This window comes from Cervus elaphus, chromosome 13 (assembly GCF_910594005.1).
Source record: "Cervus elaphus chromosome 13, mCerEla1.1, whole genome shotgun sequence".
Taxonomy (NCBI): Eukaryota; Metazoa; Chordata; class Mammalia; order Artiodactyla; family Cervidae; genus Cervus; species Cervus elaphus.
This window is the reverse complement of record NC_057827.1, coordinates 6,287,382-6,307,944: the sequence shown is the minus strand read 5'-3', so window position 1 is coordinate 6,307,944 and position 20,563 is coordinate 6,287,382. Positions and strand designations below refer to the sequence as shown.

The following is a 20,563-nucleotide window of genomic DNA, read 5'->3' as shown; positions in this document are numbered from 1 at the left end:
CTCCAATCAGACACCACAGAAGCTTCCTTGCGTCACAATCGACATCACGAGAGCCCCAATTAGCACACTTGCAGCAGGAACCAGGACAAAATGCACCGCTCTGAGAGAAGACCTCACTGTCCGATGCCAGGATCTACTGCGACACCTACCACCACTGGACAAGCCGGATGCCTCTTCTGCTCCTCAGTGCCCTTCACCATGGACCCCACATTCCAAGAAGGCCGCTCGAACATCTGTACACGGCCCACCCGCAGATGGGAGCCTCGCAAATGGTGGGGACCTGGCTCCTACTTGCGTGTGTGTGACGCAGTCAGAGAAGCCCTCTTGCTAACCAGTCCCACCCTCAACCCCAAGGGAGGCAACGTGCTGGACCTCAGTTTCGATGAGGAGACGGTAGTGAGTTCTCACTCATTTTTTTCAGATTTTCCAAGGAATGCATGAGAGGGTGTCGTCATCGATCCGAGCACGTGCTGCCTGGCTCCCCACCTCCACAGGGCAGGCAGCGCCGCTCCAAGGAGGAGCCAGTGACCTGGGAGTCCTCCAGCAGCAGGGGCAACTCAGAGCCCCCAGGCTTTTCAGCAAGAGGAACGGTCCCTCCATACGTACAGCCACTCAGGCAGTGCCAGGAAACCTGAAATTCACGACACGTCTTGGGGCAGGAGAAGCCGTACCGTGCTCGGTGATCCAAAAAGACCTGGCACCACCCTGGGCCGCCACACTTCTTGCCGGACTCCCTTGCACCTCGAGCCGCCGCCTCATGGGCGGACCTTCGTCTCCTGGGTCATGGACAGCCATATCTGGCAACTGCACCTGACAAGGGGACAGAAAGCACAGGAACACTTGAGATGTGGACTTGGGCTCTCACTGAGGAACACTGATGCAGAGCTTTCACTGGGGGAAGGCCTGTATCTGCAACCCAACTACATCCATCCCTTACAGACAACTGGTGACATACCGTTCAAAAGAGTGCAGCAAATTAAGCTCAACGTCATGTGGATGTCTTTCTGACTCAGCATGCATGGGTGGCAGGGGATTCGATGTGGGGTTGAGTGCCTGTGTCCCGGTGTACCAACAAGAATGCACTCTCGGCAAGTTGGGGGTGTGTCCAGAAATATGCCCAGGTAGCAAAGTCTCAGTGCCCGCATTTGAAGGCCCTACAGTCTGAACACCCATGCCGTCGTCATGGAGCCCTGACCTCCTGTCCTCCCACGACATGGGGGATGACACCTGGCATCTTCCTTCAGCCCCATGCAAAATTTCACTGAGGGGCTGTTGACGTAGGCTCTAGGCTCCCAGTCTCCATGACCCATGATGTCTGACCAAAGCACAGAAATCTGACTGCCCAAGGACACCTTGCAGAGCATCTGTGTGAATGCCACGTACCCTGAGACTGTAGCTACTACTACAGCTCAGGGGTCCTTGCCACAAGGTTCACCTCCACCCTAACCAGAAAAGTTTCCCAGAGAACTACAGAGTAAGGTGAACTTGGCACTAGGGCAGATTCGGCCCAGCGCACCCTCGAATCGGAGCAGAATTCAAGGCATGCGTCTCTTCCTGCCAGTCAGTCTACTCATTGGGCGGCCTCTGACAGAAAGTAAGGATGGGACTTGGACTTCCTCACGTACCAGGATCCAGGGGTCAGTCCCACAGAAACAGGTCCCTTTCCTGGCCAGATTATCCTCACATCCACACCCTGTAGGGACCAGGCTACTGACCACAGCCTACAGAAAGCTCCCATAATGCAGGGCGTGGTCCACATTGGACTCATCCTGCCCCAAGGGTCACTCACCCAAATCTGAAGCCTCCAAGGCCTCGGCACACACAGGGACAATCCTCAAGCAGGAACACCCACAGGATGACGGTGGGCAAAATGACCGCGTGCACACAGATCACTAAGGATGCTTTCATGAAGACTTCAGAAGACCTGTCAGGGGAAGACCCTGGATGCCACAGGTCTCTGCCATAGCGCCATGGGAGCTGCTGGCTCCTACATTGAGTCAGCCTGGGTATTCCAACCAATGACCAAACTCCACCAGAACCATGGGCCTCCAAGCTTGATGCTCCATTGCCATGGGGGCAACATATTGGTGCTATCAGGGCCGGCTGACTGGCCCCAACCTTAGGGAGCCTAGGTAATTCCAGGCCCAGGGGACAAATGGCGGCCAAGGGGCATGTGCACACACCACATAACAACCCACAGGGCTGGTTGCTTGGCCTCTCTTATTGCAACTCTTCAAGGCACCAAAGATACCCTTGGGGAGTCCTTCTACTGGCAGCAGGCCACCAAGGACACAAAGGTCACCTCTCACTGAGCCTCCCAGGCACAAGCAATGCCCTCTCCTCTGTACCCAGCTGAGGGCAGCTTCAAAAGGACCACACTATGTATCAGTGAAAACAGAACGACAGTGCCTGCAGCCTCAGCAGACATAACATCCCAGGCAATCACACTGCGCTTTTCCTCACCTGCCCAACCATTCGCCTCTGGGGCTCTGGTCAACCTGCAGGAGCAATGCAGGCCTGTGACCACAACACAGTCCATGGCGACCAAGACTCAAGCATGTGACAGGACTTGCAACTCAGGAACTGCCAAGGGCAGAAATGAGGCCTATTAACTTTCACAACTGCCACCGTTCCCCTAGGTCTCTGCAGCCGCTGCAGCCCACAGGGTACTCAGCAATCTCACCAACCCAAAGGGCCGCAATGGCGAGGGCCTCAGATCTCACCTGGGCCTCCAATCAGACACCACAGAAACTTCCTTGCGTCACAATCGACATCACGATAGCCCCAATTAGCACACTTGCAGCAGGAACCAGGACAAAATGCACCGCTCTGAGAGAAGACCTCACTGTCCGATGCCAGGATCTACTGCGACACCTACCACCACTGGACAAGCCGGATGCCTCTTCTGCTCCTCAGTGCCCTTCACCATGGACCCCACATTCCAAGAAGGCCGCTCGAACATCTGTACACGGCCCACCCGCAGATGGGAGCCTCGCAAATGGTGGGGACCTGGCTCCTACTTGCGTGTGTGTGACGCAGTCAGAGAAGCCCTCTTGCTAACCAGTCCCACCCTCAACCCCAAGGGAGGCAACGTGCTGGACCTCAGTTTCGATGAGGAGACGGTAGTGAGTTCTCACTCATTTTGTTCAGATTTTCCAAGGAATGCATGAGAGGGTGTCGTCATCGATCCGAGCACGTGCTGCCTGGCTCCCCACCTCCACAGGGCAGGCAGCGCCGCTCCAAGGAGGAGCCAGTGACCTGGGAGTCCTCCAGCAGCAGGGGCAACTCAGAGCCCCCAGGCTTCTCAGCAAGAGGAACGGTCCCTCCATACGTACAGCCACTCAGGCAGTGCCAGGAAACCTGAAATTCACGACACGTCTTGGGGCAGGAGAAGCCGTACCGTGCTCGGTGATCCAAAAAGACCTGGCACCACCCTGGGCCGCCACACTTCTTGCCGGACTCCCTTGCACCTCGAGCCGCCGCCTCATGGGCGGGCCTTCGTCTCCTGGGTCATGGACAGCCATATCTGGCAACTGCACCTGACAAGGGGACAGAAAGCACAGGAACACTTGAGATGTGGACTTGGGCTCTCACTGAGGAACACTGATGCAGAGCTTTCACTGGGGGAAGGCCTGTATCTGGAACCCAACTACATCCATCCCTTACAGAAAACTGGTGACCTACCGTTCAAAAGAGTGCAGCAAATTAAGCTCAACGTCATGTGGATGTCTTTCTGACTCAGCATGCATGGGTGGCAGGGGATTCGATGTGGGGTTGAGTGCCTGTGTCCTGGTGTACCAACAAGAATGCACTCTCGGCAATTTGGGGGTGTGTCCAGAAATATGTCCAGGTAGCCTAGTCTCAGTGCCCGCATTGAAAGGCCCTACAGTCTGAACACGCATGCCGTCGTCATGGAGCCCTGACCTCCTGTCCTCCCACGACATGCGGGATGACACCTGGCATCTTCCTTCAGCCCCATGCAAAATTTCACTGAGGGGCTGTTGACGTAGGCTCTAGGCTCCCAGTCTCCATGACCCATGATGTCTGACCAAAGCACAGAAATCTGACTGCCCAAGGACACCTTGCAGAGCATCTGTGTGAATGCCACGTACCCTGAGACTGTAGCTACTACTACAGCTCAGGGGTCCTTGGCACAAGGTTCACCTCCACCCTAACCAGAAAAGTTTCCCAGAGAACTACAGAGTAAGGTGAACTTGGCACTAGGGCAGATTCGGCCCAGCGCACCCTCGAATAGGAGCAGAATTCAAGGCATGCGTCTCTTCCTGCCAGTCAGTCTACTCATTGGGCGGCCTCTGACAGAAAGTAAGGATGGGACTTGGACTTCCTCACGTACCAGGATCCAGGGGTCAGTCCCATAGAAACTGGTCCCTTTTCTGGCCAGATTATCCTCACATCCACACCCTGTAGGGACCAGGCTACTGACCACAGCCTACAGAAAGCTCCCATAATGCAGGGCGTGGTCCACATTGGACTCATCCTGCCCCAAGGGTCACTCACCCAAATCTGAAGCCTCCAAGGCCTCGGCACACACAGGGACAATCCTCAAGCAGGAACACCCACAGGATGACGGTGGGCAAAATGACCGCGTGCACACAGATCACTAAGGATGCTTTCATGAAGACTTCAGAAGACCTGTCAGGGGAAGACCCTGGATGCCACAGGTCTCTGCCATAGCGCCATGGGGGCTGCTGGCTCCTACATTCAGTCAGCCTGGCTATTCCAACCAATGACCAAACTCTACCAGAACCATGGTCCTCCAAGCCTGATGCTCCATTGCCAGGGGGCCAACACATTGGTGCTATCAGGGCCGGCTGACTGGCCCCAACCTTAGGGAGCCTAGGTAATTCCAGGCCCAGGGGACAAATGGCGGCCATGGGGCATGTGCACACACCACATAACAACCCACAGGGCTGGTTGCTTGGCCTCTCTTATTGCAACTCTTCAAGGCACCAAAGATACCCTTGGGGAGTCCTTCTACTGGCAGCAGGCCACCAAGGACACAAAGGTCACCTCTCACTGAGCCTCCCAGGCACAAGCAATGCCCTCTCCTCTGTACCCAGCTGAGGGCAGCTTCAAAAGGACCACACTATGTATCAGTGAGAACAGAACGACAGTGCCTGCAGCCTCAGCAGACATAACATCCCAGGCAATCACACTGCGCTTTTCCTCACCTGCCCAACCATTCTCCTCTGGGGCTCTGGTCAACCTGCAGGAGCAATGCAGGCCTGTGACCACAACACAGTCCATGGCGACCTCCAAGACTCAAGCATGTGACAGGACTTGCAACTCAGGAACTGCCAAGGGCAGAAATGAGGCCTATTAACTTTCACAACTGCCACCGTTCCCCTAGGTCTCTGCAGCCGCTGCAGCCCACAGGGTACTCAGCAATCTCACCAACCCAAAGGGCCACAGTGGCGAGGGCCTCAGATCTCACCTGGGCCTCCAATCAGACACCACAGAAGCTTCCTTGCGTCACAATCGACATCACGAGAGCCCCAATTAGCACACTTGCAGCAGGAACCAGGACAAAATGCACCGCTCTGAGAGAAGAACTCACTGTCCGATGCCAGGATCTACTGCGACACCTACCACCACTGGACAAGCCGGATGCCTCTTCTGCTCCTCAGTGCCCTTCAACATGGACCCCACATTCCAAGAAGGCCGCTCGAACATCTGTACACGGCCCACCCGCAGATGGGAGCCTCGCAAATGGTGGGGACCTGGCTCCTACTTGCGTGTGTGTGACGCAGTCAGAGAAGCCCTCTTGCTAAACAGTCCCACCCTTAACCCCAAGGGAGGCAACGTGCTGGACCTCAGTTTCGATGAGGAGACGGTAGTGAGTTCTCACTCATTTTGTTCAGATTTTCCAAGGAATGCATGAGAGGGTGTCGTCATCGATCCGAGCACGTGCTGGCTGGCTTCCCACCTCCACAGGGCAGGCAGCGCCGCTCCAAGGAGGAGCCAGTGACCTGGGAGTCCTCCAGCAGCCGGGGCAACTCAGAGCCCCCAGGCTTCTCAGCAAGAGGAATGGTCCCTCCATACGTACAGCCACTCAGGCAGTGCCAGGAAACCTGAAATTCACGACACGTCTTGGGGCAGGAGAAGCCGTACCGTGCTTGGTGATCCAAAAAGACCTGGCACCACCCTGGGCCGCCACACTTCTTGCCGGACTCCCTTGCACCTCGAGCCGCCGCCTCATGGGCGGACCTTCGTCTCCTGGGTCATGGACAGCCATATCTGGCAACTGCACCTGACAAGGGGACAGAAAGCACAGGAACACTTGAGATGTGGACTTGGGCTCTCACTGAGGAACACTGATGCAGAGCTTTCACTGGGGGAAGGCCTGTATCTTCAACCCAACTACATCCATCCCTTACAGACAACTGGTGACCTACCGTTCAAAAGAGTGCAGCAAATTAAGCTCAAGGTCATGTGGATGTCTTTCTGACTCAGCATGCATGGGTGGCAGGGGATTCGATGTGGGGTTGAGTGCCTGTGTCCCGGTGTACCAACAAGAATGAACTCTCGGCAATTTGGGGGTGTGTCCAGAAATATGCCCAGGTAGCAAAGTCTCAGTGCCTGCATTGGAAGGCCCTACATTCTGAACACCCATGCCGTCGTCATGGAGCCCTCACCTCCTGTCCTCCCACGACACGGGGGATGACACCTGGCATCTTCCTTCAGCCCCATGCAAAATTTCACTGAGGGGCTGTTGACGTAGGCTCTAGGCTCCCAGTCTCCATGACCCATGATGTCTGACCAAAGCACAGAAATCTGACTGCCCAAGGACACCTTGCAGAGCATCTGTGTGAATGCCACGTACCCTGAGACTGTAGCTACTACTACAGCTCAGGGGTCCTTGGCACAAGGTTCACCTCCACCCTAACCAGAAAAGTTTCCCAGAGAACTACAGAGTAAGGTGAACTTGGCACTAGGGCAGATTCGGCCCAGCGCACCCTCGAATAGGAGCAGAATTCAAGGCATGCGTCTCTTCCTGCCAGTCAGTCTACTCATTGGGCGGCCTCTGACAGAAAGTAAGGATGGGACTTGGACTTCCTCACGTACCAGGATCCAGGGGTCAGTCCCAAAGAAACTGGTCCCTTTCCTGGCCAGATTATCCTCACATCCACACCCTGTAGGGACCAGGCTACTGACCACAGCCTACAGAAAGCTCCCATAATGCAGGGCGTGGTCCACATTGGACTCATCCTGCCCCAAGGGTCACTCACCCAAATCTGAAGCCTCCAAGGCCTCGGCACACACAGGGACAATCCTCAAGCAGGAACACCCACAGGATGACGGTGGGCAAAATGACCGCGTGCACACAGATCACTAAGGATGCTTTCATGAAGACTTCAGAAGACCTGTCAGGGGAAGACCCTGGATGCCACAGGTCTCTGCCATAGCACCATGGGAGCTGCTGGCTCCTACATTCAGTCAGCCTGGCTATTCCAACCAATGACCAAACTCTACCAGAACCATGGGCCTCCAAGCTTGATGCTCCATTGCCAGGGGGCCAACACATTGGTGCTATCAGGGCCGGCTGACTGGACCCAACCTTAGGGAGCCTAGGTAATTCCAGGCCCAGGGGACAAATGGCGGCCATGGGGCATGTGCACACACCACATAACAACCCACAGGGCTGGTTGCTTGGCCTCTCTTATTGCAACTCTTCAAGGCACCAAAGATACACTTGGGGAGTCTTTCTACTGGCAGCAGGCCACCAAGGACACAAAGGTCACCTCTCACTGAGCCTCCCTGGCACAAGCAATGCCCTCTCCTCTGTACCCAGCTGAGGGCAGCTTCAAAAGGACCACACTATGTATCAGTGAGAACAGAACGACAGTGCCTGCAGCCTCAGCAGACATAACATCCCAGGCAATCACACTGCGCTTTTCCTCACCTGCCCAACCATTCGCCTCTGGGGCTCTGGTCAACCTGCAGGAGCAATGCAGGCCTGTGACCACAACACAGTCCATGGCGACCTCCAAGACTCAAGCATGTGACAGGACTTGCAACTCAGGAACTGCCAAGGGCAGAAATGAGGCCTATTAACTTTCACAACTGCCACCGTTCCCCTAGGTCTCTGCAGCCGCTGCAGCCCACAGCGTACTCAGCAATCTCACCAACCCAAAGGGCCGCAATGGGCAGGGCCTCAGATCTCACCTGGGCCTCCAATCAGACACCAAAGAAGCTTCCTTGCGTCACAATCGACATCACGAGAGCCCCAATTAGCACACTTGCAGCAGGAACCAGGACAAAATGCACCGCTCTGAGAGAAGAACTCACTGTCCGATGTCAGGATTTACTGCGACACCTACCACCACTGGACAAGCCGGATGCCTCTTCTGCTCCTCAGTGCCCTTCAACATGGACCCCACATTCCAAGAAGGCCGCTCGAACATCTGTACACGGCCCACCCGCAGATGGGAGCCTCGCAAATAGTGGGGACCTGGCTCCTACTTGCGTGTGTGTGACGCAGTCAGAGAAGCCCTCTTGCTAACCAGTCCCACCCTCAACCCCAAGGGAGGCAAAGTGCTGGACCTCAGTTTCGATGAGGAGACGGTAGTGAGTTCTCACTCATTTTGTTCAGATTTTCCAAGGAATGCATGAGAGGGTGTCGTCATCGATCCGAGCACGTGCTGGCTGGCTTCCCACCTCCACAGGGCAGGCAGCGCCGCTCCAAGGAGGAGCCAGTGACCTGGGAGTCCTCCAGCAGCAGGGGCAACTCAGAGCCCCCAGGCTTCTCAGCAAGAGGAACGGTCCCTCCATACGTACAGCCACTCAGGCAGTGCCAGGAAACCTGAAATTCACGACACGTCTTGGGGCAGGAGAAGCCGTACCGTGCTTGGTGATCTAAAAAGACCTGGCACCACCCTGGGCCGCCACACTTCTTGCCGGACTCCCTTGCACCTCGAGTCGCCGCCTCATGGGCGGACCTTCGTCTCCTGGGTCATGGACAGCCATATCTGGCAACTGCACCTGACAAGGGGACAGAAAGCACAGGAACACTTGAGATGTGGACTTGGGCTCTCACTGAGGAACACTGATGCAGAGCTTTCACTGGGGGAAGGCCTGTATCTGCAACCCAACTACATCCATCCCTTACAGACAACTGGTGACCTACCGTTCAAAAGAGTGCAGCAAATTAAGCTCAAGGTCATGTGGGTGTCTTTCTGACTCAGCATGCATGGGTGGCAGGGGATTCGATGTGGGGTTGAGTGCCTGTGTCCCGGTGTACCAACAAGAATGCACTCTCGGCAATTTGGGGGTGTGTCCAGAAATATGTCCAGGTAGCCTAGTCTCAGTGCCCGCATTGAAAGGCCCTACAGTCTGAACACGCATGCCGTCGTCATGGAGCCCTGACCCTATGTCCTTCCACGACATGGGGGATGACACCTGGCATCTTCCTTCAGCCCCATGCAAAATTTCACTGAGGGGCTGTTGATGTAGGCTCTAGGCTCCCAGTCTCCATGACCCATGATGTCTGACCAAAGCACAGAAATCTGACTGCCCAAGGACACCTTGCAGAGCATCTGTGTGAATGCCACGTACCCTGAGACTGTAGCTACTACTACAGCTCAGGGGTCCTTGGCACAAGGTTCACCTCCACCCTAACCAGAAAAGTTTCCCAGAGAACTACAGAGTAAGGTGAACTTGGCACTAGGGCAGATTCGGCCCAGCGCACCCTCGAATAGGAGCAGAATTCAAGGCATGCGTCTCTTCCTGCCAGTCAGTCTACTCATTGGGCGGCCTCTGACAGAAAGTAAGGATGGGACTTGGACTTCCTCACGTACCAGGATCCAGGGGTCAGTCCCACAGAAACAGGTCCCTTTCCTGGCCAGATTATCCTCACATCCACACCCTGTAGGGACCAGGCTACTGACCACAGCCTACAGAAAGCTCCCATAATGCAGGGCGTGGTCCACATTGGACTCATCCTGCCCCAAGGGTCACTCACCCAAATCTGAAGCCTCCAAGGCCTCGGCACACACAGGGATAATCCTCAAGCAAGAACACCCACAGGATGACGGTGGGCAAAATGACCGCGTGCACACAGATCACTAAGGATGCTTTCATGAAGACTTCAGAAGACCTGTCAGGGGAAGACCCTGGATGCCACAGGTCTCTGCCATAGCGCCATGGGAGCTGCTGGCTCCTACATTGAGTCAGCCTGGGTATTCCAACCAATGACCAAACTCTACCAGAACCATGGGCCTCCAAGCTTGATGCTCCATTGCCATGGGGCCAACACATTGGTGCTATCAGGGCCGGCTGACTGGCCCCAACCTTAGGGAGCCTAGGTAATTCCAGGCCCAGGGGACAAATGGCGGCCAAGGGGCATGTGCACACACCACATAACAACCCACAGGGCTGGTTGCTTGGCCTCTCTTATTGCAACTCTTCAAGGCACCAAAGATACCCTTGGGGAGTCCTTCTACTGGCAGCAGGCCACCAAGGACACAAAGGTCACCTCTCACTGAGCCTCCCAGGCACAAGCAATGCCCTCTCCTCTGTACCCAGCTGAGGGCAGCTTCAAAAGGACCACACTATGTATCAGTGAAAACAGAACGACAGTGCCTGCAGCCTCAGCAGATATAACATCCCAGGCAATCACACTGCGCTTTTCCTCACCTGCCCAACCATTCGCCTCTGGGGCTCTGGAAAACCTGCAGGAGCAATGCAGGCCTGTGACCACAACACAGTCCATGGCGACCTCCAAGACTCAAGCATGTGACAGGACTTGCAACTCAGGAACTGCCAAGGGCAGAAATGAGGCCTATTAACTTTCACAACTGCCACCGTTCCCCTAGGTCTCTGCAGCCGCTGCAGCCCACAGGGTACTCAGCAATCTCACCAACCCAAACGGCCGCAATGGCGAGGGCCTCAGATCTCACCTGGGCCTCCAATCAGACACCACAGAAGCTTCCTTGCGTCACAATCGACATCACGAGAGCCCCAATTAGCACACTTGCAGCAGGAACCAGGACAAAATGCACCGCTCTGAGAGAAGACCTCACTGTCCGATGCCAGGATCTACTGCGACACCTACCACCACTGGACAAGCCGGATGCCTCTTCTGCTCCTCAGTGCCCTTCACCATGGACCCCACATTCCAAGAAGGCCGCTCGAACATCTGTACACGGCCCACCCGCAGATGGGAGCCTCGCAAATGGTGGGGACCTGGCTCCTACTTGCGTGTGTGTGACGCAGTCAGAGAAGCCCTCTTGCTAACCAGTCCCACCCTCAACCCCAAGGGAGGCAACGTGCTGGACCTCAGTTTCGATGAGGAGACGGTAGTGAGTTCTCACTCATTTTGTTCAGATTTTCCAAGGAATGCATGAGAGGGTGTCGTCATCGATCCGAGCACGTGCTGCCTGGCTCCCCACCTCCACAGGGCAGGCAGCGCCGCTCCAAGGAGGAGCCAGTGACCTGGGAGTCCTCCAGCAGCAGGGGCAACTCAGAGCCCCCAGGCTTTTCAGCAAGAGGAACGGTCCCTCCATACGTACAGCCACTCAGGCAGTGCCAGGAAACCTGAAATTCACGACACGTCTTGGGGCAGGAGAAGCCGTACCGTGCTCGGTGATCCAAAAAGACCTGGCACCACCCTGGGCCGCCACACTTCTTGCCGGACTCCCTTGCACCTCGAGCCGCCGCCTCATGGGCGGACCTTCGTCTCCTGGGTCATGGACAGCCATATTTGGCAACTGCACCTGACAAGGGGACAGAAAGCACAGGAACACTTGAGATGTGGACTTGGGCTCTCACTGAGGAACACTGATGCAGAGCTTTCACTGGGGGAAGGCCTGTATCTGCAACCCAACTACATCCATCCCTTACAGACAACTGGTGACATACCGTTCAAAAGAGTGCAGCAAATTAAGCTCAACGTCATGTGGATGTCTTTCTGACTCAGCATGCATGGGTGGCAGGGGATTCGATGTGGGGTTGAGTGCCTGTGTCCCGGTGTACCAACAAGAATGCACTCTCGGCAAGTTGGGGGTGTGTCCAGAAATATGTCCAGGTAGCCTAGTCTCAGTGCCCGCATTGAAAGGCCCTACAGTCTGAACACGCATGCCGTCGTCATGGAGCCCTGACCTCCTGTCCTCCCACGACATGCGGGATGACACCTGGCATCTTCCTTCAGCCCCATGCAAAATTTCACTGAGGGGCTGTTGATGTAGGCTCTAGGCTCCCAGTCTCCATGACCCATGATGTCTGACCAAAGCACAGAAATCTGACTGCCCAAGGACACCTTGCAGAGCATCTGTGTGAATGCCACGTACCCTGAGACTGTAGCTACTACTACAGCTCAGGGGTCCTTGGCACAAGGTTCACCTCCACCCTAACCAGAAAAGTTTCCCAGAGAACTACAGAGTAAGGTGAACTTGGCACTAGGGCAGATTCGGCCTAGCGCACCCTCGAATAGGAGCAGAATTCAAGGCATGCGTCTCTTCCTGCCAGTCAGTCTACTCATTGGACGGCCTCTGACAGAAAGTAAGGATGGGACTTGGACTTCCTCACGTACCAGGATCCAGGGGTCAGTCCCACAGAAACAGGTCCCTTTCCTGGCCAGATTATCCTCACATCCACACCCTGTAGGGACCAGGCTACTGACCACAGCCTACAGAAAGCTCCCATAATGCAGGGCGTGGTCCACATTGGACTCATCCTGCCCCAAGGGTCACTCACCCAAATCTGAAGCCTCCAAGGCCTCGGCACACACAGGGACAATCCTCAAGCAGGAACACCCACAGGATGACGGTGGGCAAAATGACCGCGTGCACACAGATCACTAAGGATGCTTTCATGAAGACTTCAGAAGACCTGTCAGGGGAAGACCCTGGATGCCACAGGTCTCTGCCATAGCGCCATGGGAGCTGCTGGCTCCTACATTGAGTCAGCCTGGGTATTCCAACCAATGACCAAACTCCACCAGAACCATGGGCCTCCAAGCTTGATGCTCCATTGCCATGGGGTCAACACATTGGTGCTATCAGGGCCGGCTGACTGGCCCCAACCTTAGGGAGCCTAGGTAATTCCAGGCCCAGGGGACAAATGGCGGCCAAGGGGCATGTGCACACACCACATAACAACCCACAGGGCTGGTTGCTTGGCCTCTCTTATTGCAACTCTTCAAGGCACCAAAGATACCCTTGGGGAGTCCTTCTACTGGCAGCAGGCCACCAAGGACACAAAGGTCACCTCTCACTGAGCCTCCCAGGCACAAGCAATGCCCTCTCCTCTGTACCCAGCTGAGGGCAGCTTCAAAAGGACCACACTATGTATCAGTGAAAACAGAACGACAGTGCCTGCAGCCTCAGCAGATATAACATCCCAGGCAATCACACTGCGCTTTTCCTCACCTGCCCAACCATTCGCCTCTGGGGCTCTGGTCAACCTGCAGGAGCAATGCAGGCCTGTGACCACAACACAGTCCATGGCGACCTCCAAGACTCAAGCATGTGACAGGACTTGCAACTCAGGAACTGCCAAGGGCAGAAATGAGGCCTATTAACTTTCACAACTGCCACCGTTCCCCTAGGTCTCTGCAGCCGCTGCAGCCCACAGGGTACTCAGCAATCTCACCAACCCAAAGGCCCGCAATGGCGAGGGCCTCAGATCTCACCTGGGCCTCCAATCAGACACCACAGAAGCTTCCTTGCGTCACAATCGACATCACGAGAGCCCCAATTAGCACACTTGCAGCAGGAACCAGGACAAAATGCACCGCTCTGAGAGAAGAACTCACTGTCCGATGCCAGGATCTACTGCGACACCTACCACCACTGGACAAGCCGGATGCCTCTTCTGCTCCTCAGTGCCCTTCACCATGGACCTCACGTTCCAAGAAGGCTGCTCGAACATCTGTACATGGCCCACCCGCAGATGGGAGCCTCGCAAATGGTGGGGACCTGGCTCCTACTTGCGTGTGTGTGACGCAGTCAGAGAAGCCCTCTTGCTAACCAGTCCCACCCTCAACCCCAAGGGAGGCAACGTGCTGGACCTCAGTTTCGATGAGGAGACGGTAGTGAGTTCTCACTCATTTTGTTCAGATTTTCCAAGGAATGCATGAGAGGGTGTCGTCATCGATCCGAGCACGTGCTGGCTGGCTACCCACCTCCACAGGGCAGGCAGCGCCGCTCCAAGGAGGAGCCAGTGACCTGGGAGTCCTCCAGCAGCCGGGGCAAATTAGAGCCCCCAGGCTTCTCAGCAAGAGGAACGGTCCCTCCATACATACAGCCACTCAGGCAGTGCCAGGAAACCTGAAATTCACGACACGTCTTGGGGCAGGAGAAGCCGTACCGTGCTCGGTGATCCAAAAAGACCTGGCACCACCCTGGGCTGCCACACTTCTTGCCGGACTCCCTTGCACCTCGAGCCGCCGCCTCATGGGCGGACCTTCGTCTCCTGGGTCATGGACAGCCATATCTGGCAACTGCACCTGACAAGGGGAAAGAAAGCACAGGAACACTTGAGATGTGGACTTGGGCTCTCACTGAGGAACACTGATGCAGAGCTTTCACTGGGGGAAGGCCTGTATCTGCAACCCAACTACATCCATCCCTTACAGAAAACTGGTGACCTACCGTTCAAAAGAGTGCAGCAAATTAAGCTCAAGGTCATGTGGATGTCTTTCTGACTCAGCATGCATGGGTGGCAGGGGATTCGATGTGGGGTTGAGTGCCTGTGTCCTGGTGTACCAACAAGAATGCACTCTTGGCAAGTTGGGGGTGTGTCCAGAAATATGCCCAGGTAGCAAAGTCTCAGTGCCTGCATTGGAAGGCCCTACAGTCTGAACACCCATGCCGTCGTCATGGAGCCCTGACCTCCTGTCCTCCCACGACACGGGGGATGACACCTGGCATCTTCCTTCAGCCCCATGCAAAATTTCACTGAGGGGCTGTTGACGTAGGCTCTAGGCTCCCAGTCTCCATGACCCATGATGTCTGACCAAAGCACAGAAATCTGACTGCCCAAGGACACCTTGCAGAGCATCTGTGTGAATGCCACGTACCCTGAGACTGTAGCTACTACTACAGCTCAGGGGTCCTTGGCACAAGGTTCACCTCCACCCTAACCAGAAAAGTTTCCCAGAGAACTACAGAGTAAGGTGAACTTGGCACTAGGGCAGATTCGGCCCAGCGCACCCTCGAATAGGAGCAGAATTCAAGGCATGCGTCTCTTCCTGCCAGTCAGTCTACTCATTGGGCGGCCTCTGACAGAAAGTAAGGATGGGACTTGGACTTCCTCACGTACCAGGATCCAGGGGTCAGTCCCAAAGAAACTGGTCCCTTTCCTGGCCAGATTATCCTCACATCCACACCCTGTAGGGACCAGGCTACTGACCACAGCCTACAGAAAGCTCCCATAATGCAGGGCGTGGTCCACATTGGACTCATCCTGCCCCAAGGGTCACTCACCCAAATCTGAAGCCTCCAAGGCCTCGGCACACACAGGGACAATCCTCAAGCAGGAACACCCACAGGATGACGGTGGGCAAAATGACCGCGTGCACACAGATCACTAAGGATGCTTTCATGAAGACTTCAGAAGACCTGTCAGGGGAAGACCCTGGATGCCACAGGTCTCTGCCATAGCACCATGGGAGCTGCTGGCTCCTACATTCAGTCAGCCTGGCTATTCCAACCAATGACCAAACTCTACCAGAACCATGGTCCTCCAAGCTTGATGCTCCATTGCCAGGGGGCCAACACATTGGTGCTATCAGGGCCGGCTGACTGGCCCCAACCTTAGGGAGCCTAGGTAATTCCAGGCCCAGGGGACAAATGGCGGCCATGGGGCATGTGCACACACCACATAACAACCCACGGGGCTGGTTGCTTGGCCTCTCTTATTGCAACTCTTCAAGGCACCAAAGATACCCTTGGGGAGTCCTTCTACTGGCAGCAGGCCACCAAGGACACAAAGGTCACCTCTCACTGAGCCTCCCAGGCACAAGCAATGCCCTCTCCTCTGTACCCAGCTGAGGGCAGCTTCAAAAGGACCACACTATGTATCAGTGAGAACAGAAAGACAGTGCCTGCAGCCTCAGCAGACATAACATCCCAGGCAATCACACTGTGCTTTTCCTCACCTGCCCAACCATTCTCCTCTGGGGCTCTGGTCAACCTGCAGGAGCAATGCAGGCCTGTGACCACAACACAGTCCATGGCGACCTCCAAGACTCAAGCATGTGACAGGACTTGCAACTCAGGAACTGCCAAGGGCAGAAATGAGGCCTATTAACTTTCACAACTGCCACCGTTCCCCTAGGTCTCTGCAGCCGCTGCAGCCCACAGGGTACTCAGCATTCTCACCAACCCAAAGGGCCGCAATGGCGAGGGCCTCAGATCTCACCTGGGCCTCCAATCAGACACCACAGAAGCTTCCTTGCGCCAGAATCGACATCACGAGAGCCCCAATTAACACACTTGCAGCAGGAACCAGGACAAAATGCACCGCTCTGAGAGAAGAACTCACTGTCCGATGCCAGGATTTACTGCGACACCTACCACCACTGGACAAGCTGGATGCCTCTTCTGCTCCTCAGTGCCCTTCACCATGGACCCCACATTCCAAGAAGGCCGCTCGAACATCTGTACACGGCCCACCCGCAGATGGGAGCCTCGCAAATTGTGGGGACCTGGCTCCTACTTGCGTGTGTGTGACGCAGTCAGAGAAGCCCTCTTGCTAACCAGTCCCACCCTCAACCCCAAGGGAGGCAACGTGCTGGACCTCAGTTTCGATGAGGAGACGGTAGTGAGTTCTCACTCATTTTGTTCAGATTTTCCAAGGAATGCATGAGAGGGTGTCGTCATCGATCCGAGCACGTGCTGGCTGGCTCCCCACCTCCACAGCGAAGGCAGCGCCGCTCCAAGGAGGAGCCAGTGACCTGGGAGTCCTCCAGCAGCCGGGGCAAATTAGAGCCCCCAGGCTTCTCAGCAAGAGGAACGGTCCCTCCATACATACAGCCACTCAGGCAGTGCCAGGAAACCTGAAATTCACGACACGTCTTGGGGCAGGAGAAGCCGTACCGTGCTCGGTGATCCAAAAAGACCTGGCACCACCCTGGGCCGCCACACTTCTTGCCGGACTCCCTTGCACCTCGAGCCGCCGCCTCATGGGCGGACCTTCGTCTCCTGGGTCATGGACAGCCATATCTGGCAACTGCACCTGACAAGGGGACAGAAAGCACAGGAACACTTGAGATGTGGACTTGGGCTCTCACTGAGGAACACTGATGCAGAGCTTTCACTGGGGGAAGGCCTGTATCTGCAACCCAACTACATCCATCCCTTACAGAAAACTGGTGACCTACCGTTCAAAAGAGTGCAGCAAATTAAGCTCAAGGTCATGTGGATGTCTTTCTGACTCAGCATGCATGGGTGGCAGGGGATTCGATGTGGGGTTGAGTGCCTGTGTCCCGGTGTACCAACAAGAATGCACTCTCGGCAAGTTGGGGGTGTGTCCAGAAATATGCCCAGGTAGCAAAGTCTCAGTGCCTGCATTGGAAGGCCCTACAGTCTGAACACCCATGCCGTCGTCATGGAGCCCTGACCTCCTGTCCTCCCACGACACGGGGGATGACACCTGGCATCTTCCTTCAGCCCCATGCAAAATTTCACTGAGGGGCTGTTGACGTAGGCTCTAGGCTCCCAGTCTCCATGACCCATGATGTCTGACCAAAGCACAGAAATCTGACTGCCCAAGGACACCTTGCAGAGCATCTGTGTGAATGCCACGTACCCTGAGACTGTAGCTACTACTACAGCTCAGGGGTCCTTGGCACAAGGTTCACCTCCACCCTAACCAGAAAAGTTTCCCAGAGAACTACAGAGTAAGGTGAACTTGGCACTAGGGCAGATTCGGCCCAGCGCATCCTCGAATAGGAGCAGAATTCAAGGCATGCGTCTCTTCCTGCCAGTCAGTCTACTCATTGGGCGGCCTCTGACAGAAAGTAAGGATGGGACTTGGACTTCCTCACGTACCAGGATCCAGGGGTCAGTCCCAAAGAAACTGGTCCCTTTCCTGGCCAGATTATCCTCACATCCACACCCTGTAGGGACCAGGCTACTGACCACAGCCTACAGAAAGCTCCCGTAATGCAGGGCGTGGTCCACATTGGACTCATCCTGCCCCAAGGGTCACTCACCCAAATCTGAAGCCTCCAAGGCCTCGGCACACACAGGGACAATCCTCAAGCAGGAACACCCACAGGATGACGGTGGGCAAAATGACCGCGTGCACACAGATCACTAAGGATGCTTTCATGAAGACTTCAGAAGACCTGTCAGGGGAAGACCCTGGATGCCACAGGTCTCTGCCATAGCACCATGGGAGCTGCTGGCTCCTACATTCAGTCAGCCTGGCTATTCCAACCAATGACCAATCTCTACCAGAACCATGGTCCTCCAAGCTTGATGCTCCATTGCCAGGGGGCCAACACATTGGTGCTATCAGGGCCGGCTGACTGGCCTCAACCTTAGGGAGCCTAGGTAATTCCAGGCCCAGGGGACAAATGGCGGCCATGGGGCATGTGCACACACCACATAACAACCCACGGGGCTGGTTGCTTGGCCTCTCTTATTGCAACTCTTCAAGGCACCAAAGATACCCTTGGGGAGTCCTTCTACTGGCAGCAGGCCACCAAGGACACAAAGGTCACCTCTCACTGAGCCTCCCAGGCACAAGCAATGCCCTCTCCTCTGTACCCAGCTGAGGGCAGCTTCAAAAGGACCACACTATGTATCAGTGAGAACAGAACGACAGTGCCTGCAGCCTCAGCAGACATAACATCCCAGGCAATCACACTGCGCTTTTCCTCACCTGCCCAACCATTCTCCTCTGGGGCTCTGGAAAACCTGCAGGAGCAATGCAGGCCTGTGACCACAACACAGTCCATGGCGACCTCCAAGACTCAATCATGTGACAGGACTTGCAACTCAGGAACTGCCAAGGGCAGAAATGAGGCCTATTAACTTTCACAACTGCCACCGTTCCCCTAGGTCTCTGCAGCCGCTGCAGCCCACAGGGTACTCAGCATTCTCACCAACCCAAAGGGCCGCAATGGCGAGGGCCTCAGATCTCACCTGGGCCTCCAATCAGACACCACAGAAGCTTCCTTGCGTCACAATCGACATCACGAGAGCCCCAATTAGCACACTTGCAGCAGGAACCAGGACAAAATGCACCGCTCTGAGAGAAGAACTCACTGTCCGATGCCAGGATTTACTGCGACACCTACCACCACTGGACAAGCCGGATGCCTCTTCTGCTCCTCAGTGCCCTTCACCATGGACCCCACATTCCAAGAAGGCCGCTCGAACATCTGTACACGGCCCACCCGCAGATGGGAGCCTCGCAAATGGTGGGGACCTGGCTCCTACTTGCGTGTGTGTGACGCAGTCAGAGAAGCCCTCTTGCTAACCAGTCCCACCCTCAACCCCAAGGGAGGCAACGTGCTGGACCTCAGTTTCGATGAGGAGACGGTAGTGAGTTCTCACTCATTTTGTTCAGATTTTCCAAGGAATGCATGAGAGGGTGTCGTCATCGATCCGAGCACGTGCTGCCTGGCTCCCCACCTCCACAGGGCAGGCAGCGCCGCTCCAAGGAGGAGCCAGTGACCTGGGAGTCCTCCAGCAGCAGGGGCAACTCAGAGCCCCCAGGCTTCTCAGCAAGAGGAACGGTCCCTCCATACGTACAGCCACTCAGGCAGTGCCAGGAAACCTGAAATTCACGACACGTCTTGGGGCAGGAGAAGCCGTACCGTGCTTGTTGATCCAAAAAGACCTGGCACCACCCTGGGCCGCCACACTTCTTGCCGGACTCCCTTGCACCTCGAGTCGCCGCTTCATGGGCGGACCTTCGTCTCCTGGGTCATGGACAGCCATATCTGGCAACTGCACCTGACAAGGGGACAGAAAGCACAGGAACACTTGAGATGTGGACTTGGGCTCTCACTGAGGAACACTGATGCAGAGCTTTCACTGGGGGAAGGCCTGTATCTGCAACCCAACTACATCCATCCCTTACAGACAACTGGTGACCTACCGTTCAAAAGAGTGCAGCAAATTAAGCTCAAGGTCATGTGGGTGTCTTTCTGACTCAGCATGCATGGGTGGCAGGGGATTCGATGTGGGGTTGAGTGCCTGTGTCCCGGTGTACCAACAAGAATGCACTCTCGGCAATTTGGGGGTGTGTCCAGAAATATGTCCAGGTAGCCTAGTCTCAGTGCCCGCATTGAAAGGCCCTACAGTCTGAACACGCATGCCGTCGTCATGGAGCCCTGACCCTATGTCCTCCCACGACATGGGGGATGACACCTGGCATCTTCCTTCAGCCCCATGCAAAATTTCACTGAGGGGCTGTTGATGCAGGCTCTAGGCTCCCAGTCTCCATGACCCATGATGTCTGACCAAAGCACAGAAATCTGACTGCCCAAGGACACCTTGCAGAGCATCTGTGTGAATGCCACGTACCCTGAGACTGTAGCTACTACTACAGCTCAGGGGTCCTTGGCACAAGGTTCACCTCCACC

General features: G+C 55.6%; 8 non-coding genes across 8 annotated transcripts; all 8 read right to left on the bottom strand.

Annotated features, from left to right (window-relative positions):
- Positions 1–368: 368 nt before the first annotated feature.
- On the bottom strand, positions 369–461 carry LOC122707206. Its single transcript, XR_006344727.1, has one exon. It is a non-coding gene; the product is annotated as a small nucleolar RNA SNORD116 (small nucleolar RNA).
- Positions 462–3,097: 2,636 nt separating this feature from the next.
- On the bottom strand, positions 3,098–3,190 carry LOC122707169. Its single transcript, XR_006344692.1, has one exon. It is a non-coding gene; the product is annotated as a small nucleolar RNA SNORD116 (small nucleolar RNA).
- Positions 3,191–5,829: 2,639 nt separating this feature from the next.
- Positions 5,830–5,922, bottom strand: LOC122707168. Its single transcript, XR_006344691.1, has one exon. It is a non-coding gene; the product is annotated as a small nucleolar RNA SNORD116 (small nucleolar RNA).
- Positions 5,923–8,561: 2,639 nt separating this feature from the next.
- On the bottom strand, positions 8,562–8,654 carry LOC122707166. Its single transcript, XR_006344689.1, has one exon. It is a non-coding gene; the product is annotated as a small nucleolar RNA SNORD116 (small nucleolar RNA).
- Positions 8,655–11,293: 2,639 nt separating this feature from the next.
- On the bottom strand, positions 11,294–11,386 carry LOC122707165. The gene has a single exon (XR_006344688.1). It is a non-coding gene; the product is annotated as a small nucleolar RNA SNORD116 (small nucleolar RNA).
- Positions 11,387–14,025: 2,639 nt separating this feature from the next.
- LOC122707164 lies at positions 14,026–14,118 on the bottom strand. Its single transcript, XR_006344687.1, has one exon. It is a non-coding gene; the product is annotated as a small nucleolar RNA SNORD116 (small nucleolar RNA).
- A 2,639-nt stretch (positions 14,119–16,757) lies between these two features.
- Positions 16,758–16,850, bottom strand: LOC122707163. Its single transcript, XR_006344686.1, has one exon. It is a non-coding gene; the product is annotated as a small nucleolar RNA SNORD116 (small nucleolar RNA).
- Positions 16,851–19,489: 2,639 nt separating this feature from the next.
- LOC122707162 lies at positions 19,490–19,582 on the bottom strand. The gene has a single exon (XR_006344685.1). It is a non-coding gene; the product is annotated as a small nucleolar RNA SNORD116 (small nucleolar RNA).
- Between the last annotated feature and the right edge of the window lie 981 nt (positions 19,583–20,563).